The 16,978-nt window shown below is 51.4% G+C and overlaps 1 protein-coding gene across 1 annotated transcript in view; it reads left to right on the forward strand.

The window, feature by feature from the left end:
* Window positions 1-375: 375 nt before the first annotated feature.
* NTMT1 (N-terminal Xaa-Pro-Lys N-methyltransferase 1) overlaps window positions 376-16,978 on the forward strand; it is a 104,125-nt gene continuing 87,522 nt past the window's right edge. The window contains exon 1 of the mRNA XM_076355531.1: window positions 376-571. The gene's annotated coding sequence lies outside the window, so the exon portion shown is untranslated. The remainder of the gene's footprint in view (window positions 572-16,978) is intronic.

Consider the following 16,978-nt stretch of genomic DNA (forward strand, 5'->3'; position numbering starts at 1 on the left):
GCAGAAGCAAAGCTGGACCAAAGGGGCCCTCAGTGCAAGTCAGCTTCCACGTAAGGGAGGGTCGAGCTTTATCTCTTAATGGGCCCGTTCTGTTGCCTGTTAGTGGGTCAAATTTTGGAGCTCTGACTCAGCCTGAACTTTCAGTGGCTTTTGCACCTGGAGATTTAAATATCTGTCTGCAGGGGAGGTGAACACCAAACTGCATCCCTAGCTGCAACTCCTTAAGATGTTACCTCCCCCTTTACCCCCTCCAGCTGTTTATTATTTCCCTGCTGCTGCTGCCTACCACCTCCACGGTGAGTCAGAAGAATGGGACATGAATGCTCCCACCTCAGCTGCTTCAGTACAAAGTCTGGCAGCGGCTTCCTTTCAGCTGCTGGGGAAAGGGGGTTTAGGCAAAGATGCCAGCCTTTGCCCAGGAGCCATGGAGGAGAGCACGAGAGCTGTTCCACCGACGCCGCGCTGGCAGCAGGAGCCTCTGGCACAAGCGAGCAGATGAACAAGCTGCCGGGGATGGCAGCGGTGGTGATAACATCTGGACCCACCCGACGAGAGCACATCTCCCCATGCTGTAAGTGCAGGGTTGGGACCTTTCGCTGCTGAGCCGCCTCTGCTCCCACTGAGTTCAGCAAGAGTTCAGGGTGCTCAGCTTCTCGCAGGAGTGGGGTCGTGCAAGCCGCAAGCGTTGGTTTTGATAGGAGCTGCGCCCAAGGGAGCGCACTGGGACTGCTGCCTGCCGGGCTGGGCGAGTCCCTTTGGGATGGCTCCTGCCAAGTTTGCAGATACAGCCTATTCCAATGCAAGAGGGAGTCCGCTGGAGCCAGCTGTTGAGCTGCAGAGCTCTTCCTGGGATGGAGGGGGTGGCTAAAAAGCCACAAATAGCCTTGAAAAAAGAGTAGCTGTAAAAGCCAGAGAGTCCCAGGGGAGCTGGAGCCTCCTCCGACCTCCCTTTGCTGGCTGGCGGGGGGCTGTGAGCGAAGCACCCCCATAGCTCCACGCAGGGCTCCGTGGTGGAGACGGCGGCATCGCCTTGCCGCAGCCAGGGAGGCATCGCTGCTCTGCCAGCTCCCTCTTCCCTCCCTTTCATCGCTCTTTCCTCCTCCCGTGGCCCCCCGCGTCCGTCCCCCCCCCCCAGCCTCAATCCAGCTTGAAAATCTCAAGGCAAATCCTCCTAAATAGGGAGATTTCACCCAGCTGCTTCCCTGCCCTCCCTGGTCTCTCGCTCCCTTCGCTGTTTCTGGCCTGCTGGGTTTTGTGTTTCAGTTGTTATAAATAAAGCTCCAGGCACTGATTTGGGTATACAATGACACCTTGTGTTATTAGACAGCACAGGACAGACTTTGCAAGGGGAGCCTGCTCGCCCGCCCTCCCTCTCCTCCGCTGCCTGCGCCGCTGCCTGCGGTCTGCGGGCAGCCTCGCGCGCAGCTCCGGGGCGGCTGGCAGCAGGTGGTTCTGCCTCCCTGCTGCTGCCTAAAATCACAGCCCCCAGGAAAAAAAAAAAACAACCCACCAGAGGATCCCAGCCCCTGCTTGGACTGGGCTGGGTTTAAAAATAGGTGGTGGTGGTGGGAAGTTTTGCACTTAAAGAAGGGAGCGTGGTGGAGGGTGATGGGGAAATTCTGGGTTACCGTGGTTTTGCATCCCAAAAAGTGGGTGGGAAGTGTTTGCAGGAGTGAAGCCAGGGATGGCATTGTCACCTGTCACCTCAGCCCTGCTGAGGGGTGACCTGAGCTTGCCCCAAATCACCCATCGCCGTGGTGCCGGGCAGGATTTCACCCTGTAGCCATGCTGCCCAGCCATTGTGCACCTGACAGAGGTGGGGTCCAAGCATCCTTCCTCCCCCAGCTCATCCCATCACCGCACCGCATCCTCAGCCCCTGGGAAGGGCTTTTTCCGGGGAAGGCCACCTCGTGTCAGCCACTGTCTTGTCTCTTCATCCCCCCCAGGGACTAGTGCTGGCTGGAACGGGGGAAACCAAGGGAGATGTTGAGCCCCATGTGCCCATTTTTGGCTTCTCCCTCTGCATTTTTTCCCTCGCTTCAGTAGCAGCGGTGTGTGGGAGGGCAGCATCCGCTGAGAAAGGAGGGGAAGACAGCAAATAAATAGGGTGATGGCTTGCCATCGTGACGGCTTGCAGGAGGTGAGGGCAGCAGGCGCTTGGGACGTGGGCTCAGCCTTGCCCTGCCAAGGCTCAAGTGCTGCTCTGTTTTCTGGGATAAATCCCTCTTTATTTTTTTCTTTCCCCAGCCCAGCTTTAAATCAGAAAGGCAAATGCTGTGAATTTCTGCTTGGGGCATCCAGCACGGATGTCCCACAGCTCCAAAACGCACTCACCTAAGCTGGTCTTACCCAGCCCCATTGCTGCTCCCATGGGACCCCCTTTGTACCGGGACCCGAGGGGGCTGTAATGCTGAGATCTGGGGACAAGACCCTGGAGCAGGTCCTTCGAGTGATCTCCTGTGTTTCACCGGTCATCTCTCTGCAGGGAACCAGAGCCGGTCTCTGGGTGCCCAGGTTGTGGAGTCTTTGAGGCAGTGATTTCAAGGCAGATAAATAAAGGTTCAGCCTTCAGAGTTAGGAAGCTGGCCTCTCATCAGGGCTGACTTGACTTACCCAGATTATTTTAATTCTTTTAAAGACTTTTGGAAGTGGTTTTTTTGGTCACTTTGCTAAGTGGTTCTGATTATTACAATTTTAATGACAGTTTAGGGCATCATTTGAACCATGTTTGAGAAGTCAATGATAATATCAAAGATGGAAAATTCCCTCTTGGAAACTGCTCTGGTTTTTTTTGTTTTAGTTGGAGTTCTTTTGTTTCCCCTCTTTCCTGTCACCTCTGGATTTGGGCTGTGAGGAAGGGGCACCCCGAAACCTCTTTCTAGGTGGATGAGTGGTGCTTCCCACTTGCCGGCCATCGTCATGGCCGTAAAAGCAGGCTGGGGTTGCTGCTTGCAAATTGCCCGTCCAAATTCCTCCTGAGCAAAAACGTGCGAAGGCATTGGTGCCCGGATAACTGCTGGTCTCCCCTCTCCCCCTTCCTCCCCACCTCTCGTAAAAGAAAGAACATGCAGCACATGGGGTTTTGTTTTTGTAGTCCTGTGTTCCCTCGGTTTGTGGAGATGCAGACTTAAGGAGAAGGTACCAAATACCCTCTTTTTGTGGTTTGTGATGCCCGTGTTACTTTATAAGGTAAATAACCCAAACTATCCAATAAAATTCCAACACTGTGCGTTAATAAAGTAATGGAGATATTTAACGTATGCAGTAAAGCTGCTATTCCAGAGCCCTAGGCCTGCTTTAGTAGCTGTAACAGGAGTGAATAAGATCTTTTCCTGCTTTTATTTATACACACATAATATCAAATATTACTGAGTTTTTGCTTGTTAATGTTAGCCAAAGGGGTTAAGAGAAATAAAAAGGTATTTTGCAAACATTGGGGAGAAAGAGCAAAAGTAGGCCCATTAATAAATGAGGGAGCTGAATTCAGCAATGATATTGAAATGACTAAGTTACTGAGCTGCTTTTAAAATCAGTCTCTGGTAAAATCAGTGGAGACAATTAGGAGACTTTGTCAGATACAATCATGGGCTCCCAAATAGAAAAGCAGCCCATGAGGGAATAAAAGGAAAGGCTCCCGTTGAGTCCATGTATCTGGCACTGGGATGTTGTGCGGCAGGTCGGAGGTGTCCCCGCCTTGGGGAGGGAGCACGCATCTCGCCTGCGACATAGGAGGAATGTGGGTTGCGGTGGGAACGCCTGGGGCGAGGGGGATGGAGGGAGAAAAATAGGTTGAGCTGGGCAATTTCCATCTGGCCACACGGTAGGAGTCTCTAGCAAAGGAACGGGGCTGGCACTGGGAGAGAGGTGGTGTTTAATGGCTCCCAGCAATGCAGTGGAAGTTAAACATTTGCTCCTGTGATGTCTGAGCTGGTGCCGTAGGAGTTGGCAGGGCCATGGGAAGGAGCGCGGCACGGCACGCGGGAGGACTTGTCGTGGGTCTGAGCAGCCCAAGGGAACTTGACGGGCACAGTGCTCCATGACCAGTTCTACGCAGTGCCTCCAGACATCTCGCTGGAGATATATGCAGCCATAGGTCGAAACACTGCGGTGAGATGCTGTAAACGAAAGATGTAGGTAAGCAGGCGTAGACTGAGCGACAGGGTTTGACTGCAGGCCTAGCTTCATTTAGTAGGTCACATCCTCCGTCATGGGATTTTGCTCAGTATGGTCCATGTCGCTGTTTACGGTCCTCTCCCAGATCATGGTGAGCGTGTTCATTAGATGCAGAAAGACAGAGAAGCCAAGGAGGAAAGAAATACAGAGAAAGCCTAGGAAGGTCAGCTGTAAGAGGGCAGAAATAACCACACAACCTGGAAAATGGCAAGTGGATGTAACTGCAACAGAGATCCAGAGGGAAAGAGCTTCTTGCAGAACAGCTGAAGAGCTGGAAGACTTGGAATAGATGTCACCACAGGACTGGAGAGTGCCATGTAAGCACTGGTCAAAATGGCATTGGTGAGGACCCAGCTCTGAAGCCAGCTGTGGTCACAGAAAGGCTAAAACCTCCTGTTCTGCATGTCTTGTGTAAGTGCAAGATCTGCCTTTCGATGTTTTTTGGGCAACAGATGCTGAGGCCACGTGTCAGACAGCCCTGGAGAAGCTACCCTGGTTCTTTCTCTCTTGCTTGTGCTCACAGCACTGTTTTCCAGTGCCCAAGCCTGGGCGCTGCAATGACATTCGAGTGTAAACTCACTGAGAAAGGGTTGGAGAAAAGCACCACAATGACATGGAGCCTGAGGGATAAGTGTGGGAGGGGAGGTTAAAACAGTTAAGGCCCTGGATTCTGCTGGTTGCTTTGCAGGGGTGTCCAGGATGTGAGAGAACAACTGCAGCCCTGGGTGCAGTCCTCGGTTAAATGGTGTGTGGCAGAAACTGTTGTTGTTCTCTATAAAAGAAGGGTGTAAACGCAAGGAAAGAGGCTTGGGGGTACCCAGCCTTTAAAATTTCAAGCTAAGGTGGGAACGATATGATTGAACTGCACAAAGGAGAATGGAGACTGAATAGTGGTTAAAAAAAAAAAAAACTCCAAACGAGCCAGCAGCAAGAAAGCGACTCTCAAACGAAAGGCTGGCAGTGCCAGGTTTGAATTGTTTAAAACACAATTATGCAAAGCTCTCAGATTTAAAGATGTTTTGCAGGAACGTGGTGAAGGGGTAGGTTTGCACAGGCCTTTTCTCATTGCTCGCCCTGAATTCCTTTGGCTAAACTTGTTGGCATCGGAGGAATTGGTTCTCGCGGAGCTCAGCCAGGGCTTGCGTCTCTGCGGAGGGTGGAAAAGCTCCCTTGGAGTTCCCCAACTCCTCCTCGACGGGAGGCAGGTTGGTTGGTTGGTTTATTTATTTATTTTGGTGCAGAAGGATGGGGATTTGGGATCTGAGCTTCATTCCTAGCTTGTGGGCTGTTAAGTATAAATAGTGAAATCTCTGTTCCTCGGCTCTCCCCGCTCTGTAATGGGGATGATTACCTTCCCCTCTGTGCTCTCTGCTCTGTCATCCCGTGGTTTCATCCAGTGCCTGCCCGAGTTGCTGGGATGGCTCCTGTTCTCCCAATTGTGTGTTAGATTGACCCTCGGGTTAGGAGCCATAGGAGGGGAAAACTGGGACAGTGGAGCCCAGATCTCTGTAAAATCCTTGTTCCTACTAACTGCCTAAACCCACCTGTTGAAAATGTTTGAAGGCTGCTGGATAAGCTGCTTCTGAGTGTTGTGTGCTTTATTTGCTACAAAATTTCAAGGAGGGGAATTGCTGGTGAGGTTTGAAGAAATTCCCCTGGAAATGTAAAACCATGTAGGGATAATTTCTTGATTTTTTTTTTTTTAAATGCCGTTGTGACTAGGAGGATCCTTAGAAGTATAACAAGGCAAGCAATCCTTTCTTTGCAGGTATGAGACATAATTATGACTTCCCAGGTGGCTGGGGCTGGAGCTGGGGTAGCCGATGCAGGGGTGAGCCCTAGAGAGATGTCCATAGTGTTGGGGAGATGCATCAGTCCCAGATCTGCCGGCTTTTACCGGAGTTTCATAGAGGTTGCAACTGCCGCACTCAACCCTTCCCTCTGCTTTATCCCATCCCCGCTCCTCTCTCTTCTTTCTCTTCAGCTATTTATTTAATGCATTTTATCATGTGGCTTCCCTGCATCCAGGTTTCCTTTCTCTGCTCTGTGCAAACCCTTTTCACTCCCTTAATGTCCCTGAGCTGTATCCTGTGGCCCACAGTTGGCATTGGCTGTGGTGAGTTTGGCCTCTGTGCCGTAGTGCCGACAGCCAGCCCTTCCCTCGCGTGTCACTTCTGAGGCTCGGTGTCTTTTTTTCCCCATCACGTGACTAAAGTTTGTGCGAATCTGTTCTGGTTTAAATCTAAAATATGCATTTGAGAGAGACAGGGGGAGAGAGGCATGCAGACCTCACCCCTCAAAGCCCAACCCATCCCCACTCCCAGGCTCCTTCCCAAAGGAAAGGCAAAGTAGAACCTGATCCCTGTTTCTTCCAAGTCTCGTGATTTACAACCAGCCTTTTGGGCTGCTCTTTGGTGGTGGGCTGCCCGATGGGGCTAAACTTCTGGAGGATACAAATTTCTGTTGGTTTGCACACCTTGCCTCCTCCCCAAAGCCACCAGAACAGCTCATGGAGGAGGGCAGCATGTTGGCATCGGTGGCACTGCACACATTTAGTCCCGTGTGTGCCCATTTTAGGAGCTGGAAGCATCAACTGAGCCTTGTCTTTGCGTGGCTGACCTGCCTCTGCTGCCTGCCCTACCGGCATTGCCTCCTCTTTCTGGGTGGCCCCACGTGGTTCACCGGGGAAGCCACCCAGCTCTGCGAGATGACAAATCCTGGACTTGGAGAGCCACTAGCACGTGGCTGAATTTTGCCAGATTTGGCCCCTTTTTCTCTCAGCTGGGACCTGGCTGGATGTGTGCGCGCCGGAGATGTCCCCAAGAGAAAGTGTCCAGCTCCCCTGCAAAGGGGTGCGTAGCTCTTTATGTCTCACTTGAGTTTCCCATTTAAACACCCCTCTCTGCCAGAGAAGACAAATTCCCCGGGTGGCCCCAAAGGAGCCGGCTGCCCACTTTAACCGTTTTGGGGACCCGTGCAGGACTCCCACCAGGAGCCCAGCGCCTGCCCAGCCTGCCACCCCGCACTGCTCCCTGCTCCAGCCTGGGTGAGACGGGAGCTGGCTGGTGAGCTGGGGAAAAAAGGCTGCAGCAAAAGATGGAACAAACAGAATTTTTTTTTGCATCTAGAGGGGGAAGCACAGAGCTAAAAATAAAACGGGAAGATCAGTATCTGTCAGGCTGACGGCGGATTGGCTCTTTGGAAATGCATGTAATTACCAGGCTGTAGGTAGACATTTGCATGGAGCGAATAGCAAGCTACTGAGACAAGGTTACGCTTTAACCTTTAAGTCCTGAATCTGCTGGAAAACTAAGACAGAACTGCAGGAAATTAACTTAAATTAATAGAGTTGCTGTGACTGTGCCACATGTTACTTTGGTGCGTGTCACTTCACGGCACAGAGTGTCTTGCTGCCCCTGTGCCCTGGCTCCTGGAGGAGGGAGATGCTTTGGAAGCAAGTTTGGCATGCGTGGATCTCCTCTCTCGTTTGGGGATTCAACTTGACTGGAGAGAGGAGCTGTGGCTTTTTGTGGTCCATGCACCTCCTTTCTTAGCATCCTTTGAGTTGGCAGGCTCCAAAGGGCTTGAAGGAATTTGGGCAAAGGGACTTGTCCTAGTGAATGCTGCGGGGTTGGGTGGTGGGTGCAGGTGAAATCCAGCTGTGCTGCTCCGTGGCTCCCAGCTGGGAGGGCCAGTGAGGGGACGTGGTCGGGGGGATTGGATGTTTTGTTGAGAGCCTAGAGCCTGAGCTCTGTGTGCAGAACTCCACAGGCACTATTCAGTGCTGAAATTGTATGGATTAGAGCAAAGATGGTTTCTTAGTGCGTGTTTGTGGGTGTGCAGTGCCTAACACTGTGAGTGCAGAACTGGTCTGGTGAAAAACACACAGAGGAACCCAAAAGATGCCTGTACGCTCCCACTCTGGGATCCCGTCAGTGTTCCTGATGCTCTTGGCCTCCATGCTACCTGCTTACGCCCAGGAGACCTTGCTCTTGCCGCTGCCCATCATCCCCAAGTCAGGCAGCATGTAGGGCAGGGGCAGTCAGGGGGTGTGTGGTGATGGGAGGAGAGGGACTCCCCACCAGGAGGGGAGATGGAGATGCCATGGGTGTGTTTCTTGTTCCCAGCTGGCACAACCAGGAGAGCTGCTGCTGCTGTGGGATGCAGGTATGAGCAGCTGAGTCAAGCTGAGGATAGAGGGGAAGCAGGTTGGAAAACATGAGGCTTTGAAGACCGTGGTGACACCCTGCCTTCTGTTGTCATCGTGCTGCCTTGAACTGTGGGTGTGGTTTGGAGAATCCCAATTTTTCTGGCCTCTTTGCTAGCTGTGATGACCAGGCAGTGCTTGTTTCCAAAAATGCTGCCTCCTTCTCTCCAGCTTGGGGACAATTTTGTCCACTGTATCAATGCCGTTGCTTGGCTCAAGCTGACTGTGCTTCTGTGCCTTGTAGCAGAAGCTGAAGGTAGGAACAGTGTGGTTGGGCCAGCTGGTGCAGGGCATGACCGCTCACCTCCCCAAAGGGCTAGGCCACCGGGAGCTCAAGCTGCTCCATTGGCTCTCCATCAGCTTCTGAATCCAATTTAAGGCTCTGGCCCTAATCTTCAAAGCAACTAATGGAGGAAGTGCCAATGGCATCAAAGGCTGAATTTTGTTCTGTGAGAAGCACAAGCTGCTCCTCTGAGACAGTCCAGAGCATGAAGGCCGGGATGAAACCTAGGAAGAGCAATCTCAGCTGGCTGGAGCGTGGCAAGGGTGGCCAGTGGCCAGGGCTTTTGGCCCGGATTCTGGGATTTTGGGGTTGGTTCTTTGCTCTGGGTGACGTTGGACCCAGGTTCTGGTGCCTGAACACCATGAAATCCTCAAACCTGGTGCTGTGAGGAGTTTATGCAGAGGGAAGCTGGGGCTTTGTCTCTCTGCCTCTAGTGACCCATCTGTGAAACACAGATAAGTGCTGCCTCGCTTCTTGGGGCAGTCAGAGGACAAGCACATTGGAGACTGCGAGACCTGTGAATTTGCTGACAGCCTAGGATGTACTTTAGGCAGGAAAGGGAGCAGTCTTCTGGGTGAGGCTGGGCAAATCTACATGGTGCTTGTTGTTAGAATCATAGAACCATTAAGGTTGGAAAAGACCTCTAAGATCATCGAGTCCAACCGTCAACCCAACACCACCATGTCCACTAAACCATGTCCCTAAGCGCCTCATCTACACGTCTTTTAAATACTTCCAGGGATGGTGACTCAACCACTTCCCTGGGCAGCCTGTTCCAATGTTTAACCACTCTTTCAGTAAAGACATTTTTCCTCATGTCCAATCTAAACCTCCCCTGGCGCAACTTGAGGCCATTTCCTCTCGTCCTATCGCTAGTAGTTAGGGAACAACCCGTCCTCTTCTGCATGCTCTTTTAGCAATGAAGGGACCTTCATCCCTCCAGCCAGGCATCAAATCCAGCAGGTATCTGACCCCCAAAGGCAGCACTGCTAGAGATTCTGCAAAGCCTGGGGGATGTTGTAACATCCGATGTGGAAGGTGTTTGCATGCTCCAGCAAAGACCTGGGATAAAGCCCACAGTCTTTCTGCCTGGCTGTTGGGAGGTGGAGGATCAGATTGTGGTGATCAAGGTGCAAGGCTTGACTCTCCATGTGTTGAGTCCCTTTCATGCCTCTATCTGCTGAAAAAAAGAGTTAAAATAGATGTACATCAGCTTAGGGGAAGTTCTGCTTTACGACTTCTTTACAATGAGAGCATTGTGTAAAAGAGACATGAGGTTCAGGTCCACCATCGTGCTTTGTTCTTAACTCCAGCTGAGTCACCTGCCTACCTGGACCTGTGCTGGAGTGGGGACTGAGGCAGCTTCACGCATTGACGGTACCATTGTCTTGAAGTTGTCCTGGATTCAGATCTTGGAAAACTTTCCCTGCCCAAAGAGCACCCCACACACCAAGCTCTTTGGAAATCTTGCTTTGATGGTTTCTTCCCCACCTTTTTGGAAATCCCCCTCTTAGATGCCTTCCTGTTTGAACTCATTGTTTTTTTCCAGCCCTTCAGCCAGTGGTGTTTTTAACTCAGGGTGCAGCCTAGGAAAAAAAAATGGAACACCCTGTCTTAACTACAGGCTTCTCCTGCATGCAACGTAGACAGACCTTGAAGAAAGCCAGTTGTGCCCAAAATTCAGCCTGTTGTTTTTCCGGCTCTGTCAGTTGGCCTGATAAAAGCTATGGCCTCTCCTTGCAAACTCTGTCTGTCTCTGATGCTTGCTCTTTTTTTTTGGACGTTGGTTCCTCATCAGTAAGCAGAAAGCAAGAGCCCTTCCCTCGTTACAGCAGCACAAGGCAGAATTTAAGGCGGTCACATCTTTTGGAGGAGAAGGGAAGTCTGAAACGGTTTTTGGAGAGGAAGGTGCCAGCAGCAGGAATGGCCACCAGGTTTCCAGCATGCCTTTGTCGAGCATGCACGAGGAAAGGTTTGTTACTGTCGCTTGTCCCTCTGTCATAATAGGCTGCTTGTTCCCACGGGCTTTACCGTCATTTTGTCACCTCCTTCTGGGGTTCCTGCTTTTGTCAACTGCTTGTGAAATCCCCGGGGGAACTGAATTGCCCCTGGGTCAGGGCAACCCCCAGTATCAATACAGGCTGGGGCATGAAGGGATTGAGAGCAGCCCTGCCGAGAAGGATTTGGGGACACTGGTGGATGAAAAGCTGGACATGAGCCGGCAATGTGCGCTCGCAGCCCACAAGGCCAACCGTATCCTGGTCTGCATCCAAAGAAGTGTGGCCAGCAGGACGAGGGATGGGATTCTGCCCCTCTGCTCTGCTCTGGTGAGACCCCACCTGGAGCACTGCCTCCAGCTCTGGAGCCCTCAGCGTAAGAAAGACACGGACCTGTTGGAGCGGGTCCAGAAGAGGGCCAGGAAAATGATCAGGGGGATGGAACACCTCTCCTGTGAAGAAAGGCTGAGAGAGTTGGGGTTGTTCAGCCTGGAGAAGAGAAGGCTTCGGGGATACCTTCTTGCAGCCTGTCAGCACTTAAAGGGGGCTTATAAAAAAGATGGCGGCAAACTTTTTAGCAGGGCCTGTTGCGACAGGACAAGGGGGAATGGGTTTAAACTAAAGGGGGGGAGATTTAGGCTAGATGTAAGGAAGGAATTTTTTACGCTGAGGGTGGTGAAGCACTGGCACAGGTTGCCCAGAGAGGTGGTGGCTGCCCCATCCCTGGAAACATTCAAGGCCAGGTTGGACAGGGCTCTGAGCAACCTGATCTAGTTGAAGATGTCCCTGCTCATTGCAGGGGGGTTGGACTAGATGGCCTTTAGAGGTCCCTTCCAACCCAAACTATTCTATGATTCTATGATTCTATGGAGCCCCAGCCACAAGATAGTGCCCCAGGGCGTGGGGGGACAGTGGAGGAGGCTCTTGCTCTGCTGTCTCCATGGCTGCTCACACGCAGAGGGCTGAACCGCTTGCGAAGCAGCTCTGGAAACACTGCCGTTCACGGCACGCTGGTTTGAAGCACCTTCCAGTTGACTTTCAAATGCCACGCTGTCAACTTGATGTGGGCAATCCCTGTGGTCTGGTGTGCCCATATCTACCTGAACTAGCTTTAAATTAGTCTTGGTAGGAGGGCGTAAAGGACTGGCTGTGTTGGTTAAGACCAGGTCTGCCTAGCTCTGTGCCGGGTCTGCCAAGCTCTGTCCCTCTTGGGAGTACACATAAGGCAACATGCTGAGGATCTTCCCTTCGCAATTGCCCATCTCCAGCAACATCCACCGAGAAACCTTCAGAGCAAGGTGCCATACTGGCAACTTTGTGTTTAAATAGCCATGATGGTTTTATTCTTGGTGGCTGTGGCACTTGCTTCCCATAACCGCTGGGCGCCTGCGGTGCAGTACAGTGCAGCCCTCGCCGTCCTGCGCAGCGTGTCCCCAGCTTCTTCCCTGGGCTTTGCATTTCCCCACCATGCTCTACCCATGGCCTTACCGCAGCTGCACCAGGCTGTGCTCTAGATGTACCCAACGTTAGACCAAGCTAGCTACCGGGATCAAGTGCCACCGCTTTAAAGCCATGCCTCGACAAGCCTGGGAAAGCTGGGAGTGCTGTGAAAGCGCAGCTGGCTTGGTCTGAAGCACCAACCGCTTGGTCCGGTCTTGTGTAGGGTGTCCTTGCAACTTTGACGCAATGCTACATTTTTGTTTTTGTGGAAATGAACCAAAAGAATGAGGGGAAGTGCTTACAGACTCATTTTTAATGAAGATCCTGACGTGCGGACAGATCCTTTGTCCAGATACGAATGTATTTATGCCGGTGGCACCTTGCCATTCATACAGTGACTTACACATTTTGTAATGTGATAGCAGTGTATACAAGTGAGGCTGGAGTACAAAAGACTGAGAGATCAGGGTTTGGCCTTTCCTTCCCCTGTTCTTCGTGGGGTTGCACTGGCTGATACCATCTGGGGAGAGGGTGCCTTTATTTTTCCTTGACTTTTTTTAGAGGAACACTAAGCTCCAGTCTTCAGTATTGGTTTTACGCTCGCAGGACCATTGCATTAGGGGTGTCTGGTGCACAGTACCCGGCGCAATGAAACCATGAGCTTCGCTGCAGTCGAGATGCTGGAAAGAGGATGAAAATCCCAGCTTTCATCTTTTGTCACAAATAGTATCTGAAAGAATTTGTACTATTTTTACTGTTTGTTTTTGTTTCTCCCCTCCCCTTTTAACTATGCACCTTAGCATTTTCTGTAGGCCCTGTCACTGGGATATCTCCTCTTGGACTTTGAAACAGATGACTCAGCTTCATGGTTGTTTAGAATAGTTTTAAGTTATTTTTGCTATCCAGCCCCATTTTCTATCATGCTGCAATTACTGGAGTGCCTGCTCTGCAGGGGAACACTTGCTTCTTTTAAACAAATGGTTTCCTTTGGAATTAAAAAAATAGTTTATGTAAACATTTCTGTGGGCCTTTGATTATTAATTTATTATGAAGAGTCTAATTCTATTTTATAAAAAATCTGAAATCTTAATTTTAGAAACCCCAAATTTGGAGGCAACTTTTGAACCGAGGGTTTCTTTAACGTGGACTTTGGTGTGTGTGTGTTTCTTTTTAAATGGCAAATCTGCCTTTCACTGGCGCTGTGTTATGTGGTTAATCCTGTTGGGCCTGATCCGATCGGACTGGCGCTGGAGTGAACCGAGCAGAGCTGAATATTGATGTGGGAGAACCGATCTCTGCTGGGAGGGCAGCGTGGCCCCAGGGCGGTGGGGCCGGCTGACACCCCCTGCCCCAGAGCTGCTGCTCTCTCTGCCTGCCGAAGCCATAGGCTCAGCCCTGGTTTTCAGTGATCCTACCTGTGCTGGGAAGGGCTTTGTCCATTTTTTTCCACTTAATCAAAAAAAAAAAAAAAAAAGGAAAAGTGTTTGCTGTCAAGTTGGATCCATAAATGAGATTTTTCTGTAGCAAATAAGCTGTTGCAACTGCATCTGGAGACTGCTCAGATCAAGCTGATTTCCAACTGGTGTGGTGCAGCCCTGCTCAGGGCATTTTAAGTCCATTCACATGGGTTGAAGTAACACCTGGTTGCTGCTTTTTTGGAGGTGAGGTGTGCTGGTACCTGCTCTGGAGGTGACGTGCCACCTCCTCCTGCCCCGGCTCTTGGGGACCAATGTGCCAGCTGTGCCTTGCAAGGGAGAGCAGATCCCAGATCTCTCTGAGGGGAGAGATCAAGAGAAACAAGACTGAGAAAGGGGCTGGGGAAAGCCGGGACAGCCGTGCTTTCCCTGGACACCTGAGGCTCTTAATGGGTGCAAGCACCCACGTGCAAAGACCTGCCTTTGAGTTGCAGGGGGATTCACACCCATGGACCCGGGAGCAAAACCTCGCCGTGAGGGATTTCTCCTCCACCGATGTTGATGAGAAACCCTCCTTGCCACCACGATTTTAAGTGCTGCGACTGGAGGGGCCCTAAGTGCCTGCTCCCTGGGATGCAGAACAAACCTTGCCAGGCTGTGGCTGTCCTTGGGTCCCCCACGGGACCCTGCTGAGACCATCCTCCAGGGCGTGGGTCTCCCAGTGGCTGACCCTGAGTGGAGGGGTATCTCAGGCACTGGGGAGGGCTCCGCGATGCCGGGGGCTGTGCTGGCTGCTGGGAGCATTGATGGCTTTTGGCCAGGGGTGAGGATTGTCCCCTGCCTCCCTGTCGGGCCATGGGAAGGGGAAGAGGAGGGCTGCGTTCCCAGGGATTTTTTAGGGTATTGCTGGGATTTTTTTAGGGAGGGAGGGATGCAGCATTTGGATGCTTGGCCTTAGGGTGGATTCCTTTCTCCTGCTGCCTCCTGGCTCTTGAGGAGCCTCTGGACCGTAGCGGGGAAGGGGTTAAAGGCTTCCTTGCTGGCCTGGGAGCTGCTGCTGGCTGCCTCATTCCCCTTCCAGGGCTGCTGGGCTGAGGTTTGCTGGTATGTGTGCAATGCGGCGCCGGCCGGCCGAGAGCACCCAGCCCTCGAGAGCACCCAGCCCTCTCCAGAGCACTGCGAGAGCCTTCCCTGCACGGCCTCCCCTCCTGGCTTGTTAACTTCAGCACTGAGTGATGGGGCTGGGGATCAGGGACCTGCTGGGAGAGCAAAACCGGGAGCCAGAGGAGATCGGTCAGAAAAGAGTCAAGCTGCAAAGCAGCAGCCTGAGCTCCACCGAGACGCTTGCCCGAGACGCTCTTGCACAGGGGAGCATCTCTGGGCACGTCCTCGTGCCGGCCCAAGCACACTCATCTGTGCTCATGTCTTTGCCTCTGCGATGCCACGGGCTGGGGATGGGAGTGTGGCAAAGGGCTTTGGCCACTCCTGTGGGGTTAGACCTGACAGGGAGCTGTGTTTTGGGCAGGCTCCTGCTTTCCAGGGCAGGGGAGAGGGTTTAGTGCAGACACAGGCAGGAGCTGGAAAATTGCAGCAACAGCAGTAGTATTCAAGCCGAAACATAGCGAGAAGCCTTGGAGAGAGATGCAGACTTTGAGGGAGATGCAGATTGCCTGGAGTTCTCTCTGCAACAAAAATTTATGTCCCTTATATAACTGGGGAAAAGCAAAGAAAGAAACTTGTCTCCAAGTGGGAACATAGTGTCACTGGGAGAAATCCCGCAGCAAGAGCGAGACCTCCATTTCACTCTCAGGGCTATTAACTCTTTGGTAGAAGGGCAATGCTTTTATTGCTAAATTTTCAGATAAATGACTCCTGGATACTCCTGAAGAAGCGTGCATGTGGGTTCCCTAATTTAGGCAAATGGCAGGAATAATTTTTTCACTCTGGAGCTTTTTGAGGTTCAATGGAGCTTCTTCTGACCAGGGCAGGGATTGCTGCTGGCTTTGCCGTGCTCCCCCCATGCTCTCCTACCAGCCAAAACATTTGCTGTCGCTGAAGGACTGTGCTTTACATTTGATCTTCGTACAGCACCGCCATTGACATTGGCAGGAACCGTCTTGCAGACCAAGGCTGTTATATGGTGCTAATTTTGTAGTCTCAGATAACGGAGCCTCTCTAAAAATGTCATTTGGGGCCATTTGCGGGGTGAGTTTGACATCGCTGACTACTGCTGGGACGCGGGTCCTGCGGGAGGACCTAGCACACATGGGAGGTTGCACGCTGCGTCACTAGGGAAGCTCGTGGACAAGTTTCTCAGCAAAAGAATTTCCATTTTTCTACTGTCTCTTAAACTACCCCAAACTGACAAATAAAGTCCTTGGCCCTTGGGTGCTCTGGGCTGTCAGGCTGATGCCAAAATAAGATCAGTCAAAAAGGGAATAAATGTGTGTGGGGGGTGTTTTTGGATTATGGCTACACCATAACTTTCTTATTAACACAAGTTAAGTTAAAAAAGGAAATTGATTTAACCAAGGGAGGCGTTTCAGATGCCAGTGGCAAGAGACTTGATTGTGGTTTTTTTTCTTTCTCTGCACGGGCAATTATCAAATTAATCTCCTTTGATATGAGCCTAATATCAACACAATCACTAATATATTTATACTTGCCAAATGACAGCTATTCAGTAAGTTGTTTGTTTTGTCAAACTCCACTTTCTTTTGCCTTCATGTTTCTCTGGCGATGCAGGGGGCCAGTTTCTGGGTGGAAATTCCTGGGTTCCCTCTTTGAGATTCTCACCACTGCCCTTTCATGGGGGCGTTGCTATTGCAAAAAAATTCAATCAGAATATAATTAACAGCCCAAAATGTTTCTGAATTGTCGCTTGCTATTGGGAACCACTGGGGCCACTCTTGTGCAGGGCACTGTAGAAACACTCGTGTGCGGATGAACCAACCCGCCCCAGATCATTTGTGCCTGTAAATCCCCAGCAGCTGAGGCAGAGGGGTGGGATTGCGTGGTGTACAAGCAAGCCAACAGCTCAGCTGGTGCACATTGCCACTGTAGTCTTACTTTGCTTTTTTTCTTTTTTTTCTTTTCCCTTTCTTTAAGGGAATAGGGCGTCCGTCATCCAGTCTGTGCATGTGTGCGTATGTGTCTCTTTTTCTTTCTCTTTCCATTTGTTCCTGCCTCCCCCTGTTTTTTACCCAGCGACAAGTTTCAAATACGTTTGGCTGAAGGGTAGAGCTCTTGTATGGCTCCCGCAAGTCTTGTGAAAATGGGTGGGTGGGTAAGGAGGAGAGACTCAAGTGCTCAATAGCTGCATGGGAACTCAACCCTTATGAGACACCAGAGAATCCACATCGGACAGGCTACTGGGAAGCCCATTTTGTTTGCCTTCCCACCCCGAGACTGCCTTGTTTGCAGAGGCTGGAGGGTGGTAGAGAAGCAGAAGACAGTTAAATGC

This window comes from Aptenodytes patagonicus, chromosome 18 (assembly GCF_965638725.1).
Source record: "Aptenodytes patagonicus chromosome 18, bAptPat1.pri.cur, whole genome shotgun sequence".
Classification (NCBI taxonomy): domain Eukaryota; kingdom Metazoa; phylum Chordata; class Aves; order Sphenisciformes; family Spheniscidae; genus Aptenodytes; species Aptenodytes patagonicus.